This window comes from Galeopterus variegatus, unplaced genomic scaffold (genome assembly GCF_000696425.1).
Source record: "Galeopterus variegatus unplaced genomic scaffold, G_variegatus-3.0.2 Scaffold10729, whole genome shotgun sequence".
Classification (NCBI taxonomy): domain Eukaryota; kingdom Metazoa; phylum Chordata; class Mammalia; order Dermoptera; family Cynocephalidae; genus Galeopterus; species Galeopterus variegatus.
The window spans coordinates 32,328-44,388 of NW_007736840.1; the positions used below are offsets into that span (position 1 = coordinate 32,328).

The 12,061-nt window shown below is 44.0% G+C and overlaps 1 pseudogene; it reads left to right on the forward strand.

Moving 5' to 3' along the window:
• The first annotated feature begins 6,918 nt into the window (after positions 1 to 6,918).
• Positions 6,919 to 8,205, forward strand: LOC103610189 (annotated as a pseudogene).
• Positions 8,206 to 12,061: the final 3,856 nt, after the last annotated feature.

Here is a 12,061-nt window from a genome sequence, read left to right on the forward strand (position 1 = left end):
TCTCTGTGTGGACTGCTTAGGTCATAGCATAGCATGTGCTGAATAAAGACTATTCCTTCTTCAACCAAGGCTCCAAGGACCATTTTGCCGGTTACCTAGCTCACAGACCTGTGTGTGAAGGGTTTGCGAATGGGCTCGAGGGGTCTGTGAGCTCCAGACCCAGCCCTAGCTCTGCACCAGTGGTCCACCGCTTCTCCCCCTCCCACTCCCCTCCTTTCCCGGCCTCCAGTACCTTTATTCTACTCTCTACTTCTATGAACACCACTTTTTTAAAAAAATTCCACATATGAGTGAGATCATGTGGTATTTGTCTTTCTGTGTCTGACTTACTTCACTTAACGTGATTGTTTCCAGTTCAATCCAGGTTGCTGCAAATAATAGGATATCATTTCTTTTTATAGCTGAATGGTATTCCATTGTGTATATAGACCACAGTTTTTTTATTCATTCATCTGTTGGTGGATGTTTAGGTTGATTCCATCTCTTGGCTATTGTGAATAGTGTTCTGATGAACGTGGGAATGCAGGTGTCATTTTAATATATTGATTTCATTTCATTTGGGTATATACCCAGTAGTGGGAGAGCTGGGTGGTCAGGTAGATCTACTTTCAGTTCTCTGAGGAACCTCCGTACTGTTTCCACAGTGGCTCTACCATTTTACACTCCCATCAACAATGTAGGAGGGTTCCCTTTTCTCCGCATTTGTTATTTTCTGTCTTGTGGGTAATAGCCCTTCTGACTGGGGTAAGACGACGTCTCATTGTGGTTTTAATTTGCATTTCCCTGATGATTAGTGATTTGGAGCACTTTTTCATGTGCTCATTGGCCATTTGTACATCTTCTTTAAGACATGTCTGTTCAGGTCCTTTGCCCATTTTTTAATTGGGTTATTTATTTTTTTGCTGTTGAGTTGTCTGAGTTCCTTATATAGTCTGGATGTGTTGTTTGTACCCTTGTCTGACGTGTACTTTGCAAACACTTTCTCCCATTTTGTAGGTTGTCTCTTCACTTTGTTGATAGTGTCCTTTGCTGTGCAGAAGCTTCTTAGTTTGATGTAGTCCCATTTGTGTATTTTTGCTTTAGTTGTATGTGTCTTTGTGGTCTTGCTCAAAAAAGTGCTGCCCACTCCCATTTTGTGGAGCGTTTCCCCTATGTTTTCTTCTAGTAGTTTTTTAGTTTCGGGTCGTAAATTTAGGTCTCTGATCCATTTTGAGTTGACTTTTATGTATGGTGAGACACAGGGGTCTAGTTTCAATCTTTTGCATGTGGATATCTGGTTTTCCCAAAATCATTTATTGAAGAGGCTGTCCTTTGCCCATTGTATATTCTTGGCACCTTTGTTGTAAATCAGTTGGCTGTAAGAGTGGGTTTATTTCTGGGTCTTTTTCTATTTCTCTGAAGAATGTCACTGGTATTTTGATAGAGCTTGTTTTCAATGTATAGATTTCTTTGGGTAGTATGAACATTTTTATGATGTTAATTCTTCCAATCCATGAACATAGGATAGCTTTCCATTTATTTCTATCCTTTTCAATTTTTTTCACCAGTGTTTTATAGTTTTCATTGTAGAGGTCTTTCCCCTCCTTGGTTAAATTTACTCCTATGTATTTCATTTTTTTAGGTAGCTGTTGTGAATGGGATTACTTTCTTGATTTTTTTTTTAGCTATTTCATTATTAGTATAGGGTGTTGATTTTGTATCTTGCCACTACACTGAATTCATTTATTAGTGCTAGAAATTTTTTGGTGGAGTTTTTAGAGTTTCATATGTATATGATCATGTCATCTGCAAGTAGGGATAGTTTGACTTCCTCCTTTCCAATCTAGATGCCCTTTCTTGCTTTCTCTTGCCTTACTGAGCTGGCTAGAACTTCCAGTACTATGTTGAATGAGTGGGGAAAGTAAGCATCCTTGACTTGTTTCAGATCTTAAAGGAAAAGCCTCTAATTTTTGTCCATTCAGTATGATATTATCTGTGGGTTTGTTGTATATTATGGCCTTAATTGTGTTAAGGTACATTCTTTCTATACCTAGTACTAGTACATTGAGTATTTTTATCATGAAGTGGTGTTGGATTTTATCAAACACTTTTTCTGCATCTATAGAAATGATTATATGGCTTTTTTTCTTCATTCTGTTGATGTGATGTATCACATTTATAGATTTGCATATGTGAAGCCATCTTTGCATCCCTGGGATGAATCCCACTTGATCATGGCAAATGATCTTTTTAATGCATTGCTGGATTCTGTGTGGGTTGTAGTATTTTGTTGAGGATCTTTGTACCTGTGTTCATTAAGGATATTGGTGTGTAGTTTTCTTTTTTTGTTGTATCCTTTTCTGGTTTTGATATGAGGTTAATTTTGGCCTCATAGAATGAGTTTGGAAGTATTTTCTCCTGTTCAGTTTTTTGGAAGAGTTTGAGAAGAACTAGTATTCTTTAAATGTTTGGTGGAATTCAGCCATAAAGCCATCTCGTCCTGGGGTTTTCTTTGTTGGGAGACTTCTTATTACTGCATCAATCTCATCACTTGTTATTGGTCTGTTTAGGTTTTCTAGTTCTTCATGATTCAACCTTGGTAAGTTGTATGTGTCTAGGAATTTATCCATTTCATCTAGGTTTGTTCACATAAAATTTTTCATAGTAGTCTCTTATGATACCTTTGTATTTCTGTGGTATCAGTTGTAATGTCTCCTTTTTCATTTATGATTTCATTTATTTGAGCCTTTCTTTTTTTTCTATGTTAGTCTAGCTAAAGGTTTATCAATTTTGTTTATCTTCGTGAAAAACCAACTCTTTGTTTCATCAATCTTTTGTATTTAAAAAAAAATCTCTAATTCATTTACTTTGCTCTGATCTTTGTTATTTCTCTCCCTCCACTGATTTGGGGTTTGGTTTGTTCTTGCTTTTCCAACTCCTTGAGGTATAACATTGGGTTGTTTATTTGAAGTCTTCTTTTTTTGTGTCAGCATTTATTGCTATAAACTTCCCTCTTAGAACTGTTTTTACTATATCTCTAAGGTTCTGGTATATTGTGTTTTCATTTTCATTTGTCTCCAGGAATTTCTAAATTTCCTTTTTGGTTTTTTCTTTGACCCATTCATTGTTTAGGAGCATGTTGTTTAATTTCCATGTATTTGTATAGTTTCTAGTGTCTGTTTTGTTGTTCATTTCTAGTTTTATTCTGTTGTGGTTGGACAAGGTAGTTGACGTGATTTCAATTGTTTTAAATTTATTGAGACTTGTTTTGTGACCTAACATATGGTCTGTTATAAAGAATGTTCCATGTGCTTCTGAGAAGAATGTGTATTCTGCAGCTGATGGATGAAAGGTTCCGTATATGTTTGTTATGTCAAATTGACCTAGAATAGAGAATACTGCTGATGTTTCCTGGTTAGTTTTCTGTCTGGATGATCTGTCCTTTGTTGAAAGTGGATGTTCAAGTCCCCAAATATTATTGTTTTGGAGTCTATTTTTCCCATTAGGTCTAAAAGTAATTGCTTTATATAATTGGGTGCTCCAGAGTTGGGCGTATATACATAGAATTTTTATATCCTCTTGTTGAATTGATCCCTTTATCATGATATAATGACCTTCCTTATATACTTTTTTACTTTCCTTGGCTTGAAGTCTATTTTATCTTATATAATGTAGCTACTCCTGCTCTTTTGTGCTTTCTATTTGTGTGAAATATCTTTATCCCAGCACTTGATTTTCAGATGGTGTGTGCCTTTATAGGTGAAATGAGTTTCTTGCAGACAGCATGTTGTTGATTCTTGTTTTATAACCAGTGAGCCACTCTGTGTCTTTTAATTGGGGCATTTAATCCATTTAGATTTAGAGTTGTTATTGATATATAAGTACTTGTTACTGCCTCTTTATTACCTTTTTCTCTGGTTGTTTTGTTGATCCTTTTTTTCAGTCTTACTGTCTTCCTTTGTAATTGAGTGGTTTTCTCAAGCAGTGTATTTTGATTTCTCACTATTTACTTTTTGTATGCCTCATAAGTTTTTTGTGTTACGGTTAACCTGAGGCTTACAAAAAACATGTTAGAGTTATAACAGATTATTTTAGACTAATAAAACCTTAACTTTGATATCTAAGAAAAAAGAAAACACCAAAGCCAGCACTACGCTTTGGTGTCATTCCCCCCACTTTTTGACCACTTGTTTCAGGTTACATCTTTCAATATTGCCTATCTCTTATATGGTTGTTGTATGTGTTAGTGTCTTGTTAGGTTTGTCCTTTAGTCTTCGTACTAAGGATGTAAGTGGTTTATTCACCACCCTTATGACATTGGAGTATTCTGAGGTTATCTGAGAACTTACTTTACTAATGAATTATGTAACTTCAAATGTTTTCTTGCCGCTCCTTAGTGTCATCTTCTTTTAGACTGAAGAACCCCCTTTAGCATTTCTTGTAATGCAGGTCCAGTGTTGATGAATTCTCTTACCTTTTGTTTGTCTGGGAAATACTTTATTTCTCCTTCATATTTGAAGGTTAATTTTGCTAGGTATAGAATTCTTGGCTGACAGTCTTTTTCCTTCAGCACTCTGAATATATCATCCCATTCTCTCCTGGCCTGTGGGGTTTCTACTGAGAAATTCACTGAGAGATGTATTGGGGCTCCACTGACAATTGTGTGTTTCTTTTCTCTTGCTTCTTTCAGTATTCTTTGTCTTTTATTTTTGACAATTTGATTATGATGTGCCTTGGAGTGTTCTTCCCTGGATTGAATTTGATTGGCAACCTCTGAGCTTCCTGTACCTGGATAGTGCCATCTTTCTCCATACTTGGGAAATTTTCAGCCTTCATTTTCTTGAATAACATCTCTTCCTTTTTTCTCTTCTTTGGATATGCTAATTATGTGGAGGTTATTCCACTTGTGGGAGTCCCATATTTGTTGTTTCTCTTTCATTTTTCCTTATTCTTTTTTTCTTTCTCCTCCTCTGATTTGATAATTTCAAATGTTGTGTCTTCAAGCTCACTGATTCTTTCCTCTATTTGATTAAGTCAGCTGTTGGAACTTTCTATCAAGTTTTGCACTTTAGATAATGTATTTTTTATTACTAGAATTTCTACTTGGTTTTAAAATTTTTTTTCAATTTGTCAAGCTTCTTGTTCTGTTCCTGAATTGTTTTACAGATATCATTTAATTTTCTGTCTGTATTTTCTTGTGACTCCCTGAACATCCTTAAGAGAGTTATTCTGAATTCTCTGTCAGACATTTCATAAATCTGCTGCTCCTCTGGGTCCATTGCTGGTGCTTTTTGTTTCCTTTGTTGATGTCTTATTTCTCTGTTCCTTCTTGATCTTTGTGTCTACACAAATGCCTGGGAATTTGAGGAGACTGCTACCTTGTAGATTTTATAGGTGTTCTTTGGTGGTGTTAGATGTTTAGTGGTTAATCGGAGCTTTGTCTCTGATCTGTGGGGTTTTTTTTTTTTTTCTGTTTTTTGGTGGATTACTAGCTACCACCACCACTTAAACTCTGCACTGGAATTAATTTATTGTCCTTTGGTTAATTCCAAAATTGGGGGAACTTTCTATGGGGACCAGCACTTGAGCCCTATGGTTCAGCTAAATTGATGCTTTGCTGCTGATTGTCTGGAGAGCTCTTTGTGCAGCTCAGGTTTTAATTGTTGGCCTTTTAACCACTTTACACCTGGGCTGTGTGGAAATTCTGGCCTGGGACTGAGTCTTTCCAGCAAACTGCACCCCCTGCAGTTCAATCACCCTGATCAGTCTCTACTGAGCGGGCCTGTGCCAGTTGGAAGGTAGATCAACTGCTCATGCTGCACCCCAAAATTCTCCCAGTGAGCCAGCCTCCCCCTGCACTCCAAATGCTTACTGTGAAGTGGGCCCTGAGCAGGTCCCTCACAATGACTCACTGGCCTCTGGGTGGTACCTTTCTTCAGTCAGCTGTGGCTCTGCGCTCCTATGTGGGTCTATAGGAAGCCTGTCAGTGGTCTTGCTGGCATGAGGGCTGGTAGGGTACACTCCAAGGCCCTCTTCTCCCTTGCAGACTCCAAGCAACTTTACACAAATGGCTCACCTGTGGCTTTTGCTGGCTCTTGCTCCATGTTTCACAGCTTCTTCCTACACCTCACAGGGTCAACCGTAAAGTGGCTAGGACTTGGTATGGCTGGAGTGGTCCCTTCTCCCTCTGCTGCAGCTTCTCCTGCCTTCACAAACTCCACAGGTCTCCCCTCCTCTTCCGCTGAGCTCTGGTGGTCCCAGGTTGGCAGTCTTTGCTTTTTAATAGTTGTAAATTGGTTGGTTGTGAGGGAAAGTGATGCAGGGGACTGTCAGTTCTGTCATCTTGATCCCAAACCTTGGACTCTTGTTGGCTCATTATATTAATCTGCAAGGGCTGCCATAACACAATACCTCAGACAGGGTAAACAATATAAACAATATAAATTTATTTTCTCACAGATCTAGATGCTAGAAGTCCAAGATCATGTGTCGGCAGGTTTCATTCCTTCTACTCCTGTCAGAGGAAGCACCTCTGTTTGAGACACACTGGACCAGAGGGTAGCTGAAGACCCTCCCTCCCAGGACATACGAAGCCCCTCAGTGTAGATCACAGGGATCTTTCAGGTACTGAAAACCACAGACGAGTTCAACCATCGCGAGTGCCATCTGAGATGTGCTCTGTTGTTTTCTAAAACTTTAGACTTCTTTCTTCCCTACTCACTACTTCCCGGCTGGCCTTTTTCCTGTTTCTTGAACTCTCTGAGCTCGTTCCTGCCTCGGGGTTTTGTCCCGGCTGTGCCCTGCCTGAAATGCTCTTCCTCCTGTCTTGACAAGGCAAAGCTCCTTCTCATCCCTCGGTCTCCTTTAAGATGCCCCCTCCTTTCGACCTTCCCGCGGTCCGAACCTGAGTCTGGCCTCTCGCCTTCCGCCCTGGACAGCATGAGCTTCTCCACCCGCTCCACCACCTTCTCCACCAGCTACCAGTCCCTGGGCTCTGTCCAGGTGTCCAGCCACTGGGCCCGGCTGGCTAGCAGCATGGCCAGCGTCTATGCAGACGCTGGGGGCTCGGGCTCCTGCATCTCTGTGTCCTGCTCCACCAACTTCTGGGGCAGCTGGGGGTCTGGGAGCTCAGCCACGGGGATGGCTGGGGGCCTGGAGGGAATAGGGAACATCCAGGGCGAGGAGACCATGCAAGACCTGAACTACTGCCTGGCCTCCTACCTTGACAAAGTGAGGAGACTGGAGAGTGAAAATCGGAAGCTGGATAGCAAAATCCGGGAACACCTGGAGAAGAAGGGGCCTAGGTCACAGACTGGGGAATTACTTCAAGGCCATCGAGGACCGGAGGGCTCAGATCTTTGCAAATTCCGTGGTAATGCCCACATCGTTCTGCAGATTGACAATGCCCGTCTTGCTGCTGATGACTTTAAAGTCAAGTATGAGACAGAGCTGGCCATGCGCCAGTCTGTGGAGAGCGACATCCATGGGCTCCGCAAGGTCATTGATGACACCAATGTCGCCTGGCTGCAGCTAGAGACAGAGATTGAGGCTCTCAAGGAGGAGCTGCTCTTCATGAAGAAGAGCCATGAGGAGGAAGTAAAAGGCCTACAAGCCCAGATTACCAACTCTGGGTTGACCGTGGAAGTAGATGCCCCCCAATCTCAAGACCTCAGCAAGATCTTGGCAGACATCCAGGCCCAGTATGAACACCTGGCTCAGGAAGAACCGAGAGGAGCTGGACAAGTACTGGAGCTGACTGAGGAGCACACCATAGTGATAACCTTGCAGTCTGCCAAGATTGGAGATGCTGAGATGAGGCTTAAGGAGCTGAGGCGTCCAGTCCAGTCCTTGGAGATGGACCTGGACTCATTGAGGAATCTGAAGGCCAGTTTGGAGAACAGTCTGAAGGAGGTGGAGACCCACTACACCGTGCAGATAGAGCAGCTCAATGGGATCCTGCTGCACTTGGAGTCAGAGCTGGCACAGACCCGGGCAGAGGGACAGCGCCAGGCCCAGGAGTATGAAGCCCTGCTGAACATCAGGGTCAAGCTGGAGGCTTAGATCACCACCTACTGCCACCTGCTGGAAAACGGGGAGGGCTTCAGTCTCACCGACGCCCTGGGCAGTGGCAACTTGATGCAAACCATCCAAAAGACCACCACTCGCAGGATGGTGGATGGCAAAGTGGTGTCTGAGACCAGTGACACCAAAGTTCTGAGGCGTTGAGGCAACAGAAGCAGGGTGCCCTTTGGGGAACAGGTGGCCAATAAAAGTTCAGAGGTCACTGGGAAAAAAAAAGTCCCCTCTTCCTGACTGCCCACTAACGTGGCTCCCCGGGGAACATTATCCTGCTTAATTTCTCAGTGGCATTTATCAATATCTGATACATTCTTGAGCATTTTTGGTCAATTTGTTTATCTGTCTCCCTCTAGAAAGCACATTCCACGAGTGAAGCTAAACATCTCTTTCCTTTACGGTGCCATCCATTGGCACTTAGAATAGCACCCGGAGTCAGGCACGCAGCTGACATTCCCTGACTGTTTGTTGAATGAATAAGTGAACAAGTCACCTTTAGTAATCATGACCACTCCATTCATAAGGGTCTTCGACTTGCCAGGACGCTGCTTCCCCAGCATTCTAAAGCATTGGGAGTTGCTTATATTGGCCTTGGGTGTGGGACGTAATGACCCAAAAGGATGCTGGGCAGATTCCAGTTTCTAAAGGCTCATGAAATGGAGCGTGCTCTTCCCTCATCAGCTCCATCACTTTTCTTCAGTTTCTGCCATTCTGTCCTTTTGTCCAGGAAATTCATCCAAGAGCCAGGCTGCTGGGGGAAGACCCAAGATCAGGAGCAGGAGCTGCATCTCCCCTCCCTGTCTAATCCCTTCTTTGTGTTTTTCCCTAGATTAAGCTTCTCTATCCTGTGAACCCAGCAGCTGCTCAGCGCCCTCCAGCTTGAAGGCTCCTAATCATGATGAACGGGAAGTGGGGACAGAAGCCACACTTGAGTGTGTCTCTCAATCTCTACCATGGCCATGGAGTCTTAGGGGAATAGACCCTATGGTCAGTTAGACCACCTCATCCCTTGTTTCTGCACTTAGGGAATTGAAGGGCCTTCACTCCACACAGCCTATTGGAGGCGTACTTCTCAGTCTAATTCCCAAATTTTTACTGTATACATGCAGTGTGCAAGGGACTGTGGGTAGGTGGAACCACCGAGAAGAACAGAATAAAGTCTCAAAACTAGTATGACAAAAGCCAGGCTTGTAAGTGACTATGACTCAAGAGAGACTATATGATAAGAAGTTGTGAAAACAAGTTACTTTTGGGGGGCCTTCTGAAGAGATTGGTTAAAGAAGAGAAGTTTATGCAGACTTGGGGTAGTGACGGTATGGTGAGCTCAGAATGGGGCACCCTAATCCCAGCAGATGCCAGACCCACTCTGTGACTTTGGAGAAGTCATTTCTCCCTTTTGGGCCTAATTGGGGAGGGGGGAAGGGGAAGATGGATCCCTAATACACTCTTCACACTCAAAAAGTTTTATAGTTCTAGAAGAAATCAAGAAGTGGGGGAGACTTTCTCAGCAGGATATAAAACCCCAAAGCCATTAAGGACGACATGACTACATCAAAATTTTAAAACATCACCATGAGGAAAATACCATAAACATAGTCTGTAGACGAGGGACAAACTGGGAAAATACACTGGCGGCGTATACAGTGGACAAAGAGCATGTACCAAGCAGCTTTGAGGGAACTCCTTTCCTCAACTGCAACATAGAGGTTTGGACCAGTGTTCACCAGGGCCCCAGAGTGGCTCCTGAGGGTGGGTGGGGAGCAGTGTGGTGTGGAACAAGATAAGGCTGTCCTAGCGACTCTCTGACCCATTACCCCCAGCCCCACCCCTGCCAAAGGCCCCCGAAGGCTGTTCTCCAGATGAGCCTAAAGCTGAAGAATATTGTTCAAATTTGTGAGGTTCTAGACCCATGATGCATTTCTCCCCATTTACTGAGCACCTGTAGTGCCGGATGCTGCATGGGGTGCTGAAGGGGTACAAGGGTGAGCCCCACACTGTTCCCAGCACAGGGAGCCGGAAGGCCATCAGAAGAGACACAAACACCCAAACTTCCTAACTGAGCGACAAACTCACCCCAGTTTTCCCAGGACTTTCCCGCCTTCTGGAGAACCCCTCAGTCCTGGACAAACCAGGATGGTTGGTCACCCTATTTCTTTTTTTTTTTTTTAAAGATGACCGGTAAGGGGATCTTAACCCTTAACTTGGTGTTGTCAGTACCACGCTCAGGCAGTGAGCGAACCGGCCATCCCTATATGGGATCCGAACCCATGGCCTTGGTGTTATCGGCACCGCACTCTCCCGAGTGAGCCACAGGCCGCCCTGGTCACCCTATTTCTAAGCCTGGCTGAGCATCAGCGTCACCTGTACAGATTTTTAAAATGTCAGACTTGTGGGCCCTACCCCAAGAGCTTCTGGTTCAGTAGATCTGGGTGGGCCACGTATCTGTGCCCCTCAGGTAATCCTCAGGATACTGATGTGGGCACAATTAAGATACAGCATGGAAAGGGCTTCGGGGCACAAAATGTGATGGTTTAAGGGGTCAGGGCTTAAATCCCAGATCTGCTACTGTAGCTGTACACCCTTGGGAGTCACGTAAACTCCCTGGGCCTCAGTTTCACATCCATAAATGAGCTAACAGTGGGACTGATCTCGTAGGGTTGTGGATTTGGTCAGCTGATACATTAAAGCACTTAGCAGAGTTCCTGGTGTGTGATAAGTACTTGGAAACTTTACCTGTTGCTTTTGCAAGAATCCGTGTAGGTTTGATGCGCTTTGGAAGTCCAAAGAAGAGTGTGTGCACAGACCTATCTGGGAGACTCAGGCATTGGGGATGGCACTTAAGATGAGACATGAAGAGCAAATAAGGGTTCCTGAGGCAGCGAGGGGGAAGAGCGTATGTGTGGCATGAAGCCTGGAGAGGGCTTGGCGTGGAGAAGGGCTGGCCCTGTGTGGCTGAGCAAAAGTGTGCAGGGAAGAGCCTGAGGATGGGAACTTGGATGGAGCCTTGTCCCTGGGCCTCACATGCATGGGAAAGGCCAGCAAGTGGGGAGACATCAGAGGTTATAATCAAGGGGAAATGGATCAGATTTGTGATGTAGCAATATCACGTTGGTGGCTGGGGGAGGACAGGCTGCCAGAATGTTCCAGGTGAGACAATGAGGGCATGAGGTCTCGCTGGTTGGTGTGCTGAAAGGGGGACAAAGGGTATTATCTTGCTCACCTGTCCAGCCCCATGCAGGCAGGTGAACCAGAGAACTGCCCAGGAAATGCAACCCCTTACAAGGAGTGGCCGTCCCTCTGCAGCGAGTGTCCCAGGATTCTGCAACCCTGACTTGGCTGGCCTCCACCCCTACCTGGGTGCTCACCCAGCATCTGCCACAAGGCTGTTCTCACCTCTTCATCTCACCTGATGGCCCAATTCCAAGTGCCCCTGTGGGGAGTGTATATTTCCCCGAAGTTTTCATGAAGAGATAAGGAAGAAGGCTTGCATCATCACACACCTCACGATTAATTCATAAAATCTTTAATCACCTCCATGTCTTCCTCAGTTTCTCTTCAGATGCCAGGCACCTGTTTCCTGCACGTTCCTCTTTCTGCTTTTGTGGGCTCTAAAATCTTTCTTACCCTGAGCGATTAAACTCTGGCCAGTAGCTTGGGTACCCAACTCGTTAAATCAAAAGCCCGTGTTGGCCGGCCCCTTCACTTTAGAATGCAGGTTAGGGACTACCTTTCTATATTCACGCAAGTGAAATGATTCACCAAAGCACCAAAAAGCACATGAACACCAACAGCAACAACAAAACCCATAGGCTCTTCTGGGGTGGGGCTGGGGAGTGAGGCCATATTGTGATGTATCCTCGCATGCTCTGGGCAGGCCCCACGCTCCCACCTGCAAGACCTGCCTTCCTGCGTGGGGAGGGTATTCCAGAAGAGTGTCAGCTTAGAGAGGAACTTCCATGTGTTTCTTACATGTTTTTTTTTTTAAACTCGTGTTTAGACTTTGTAA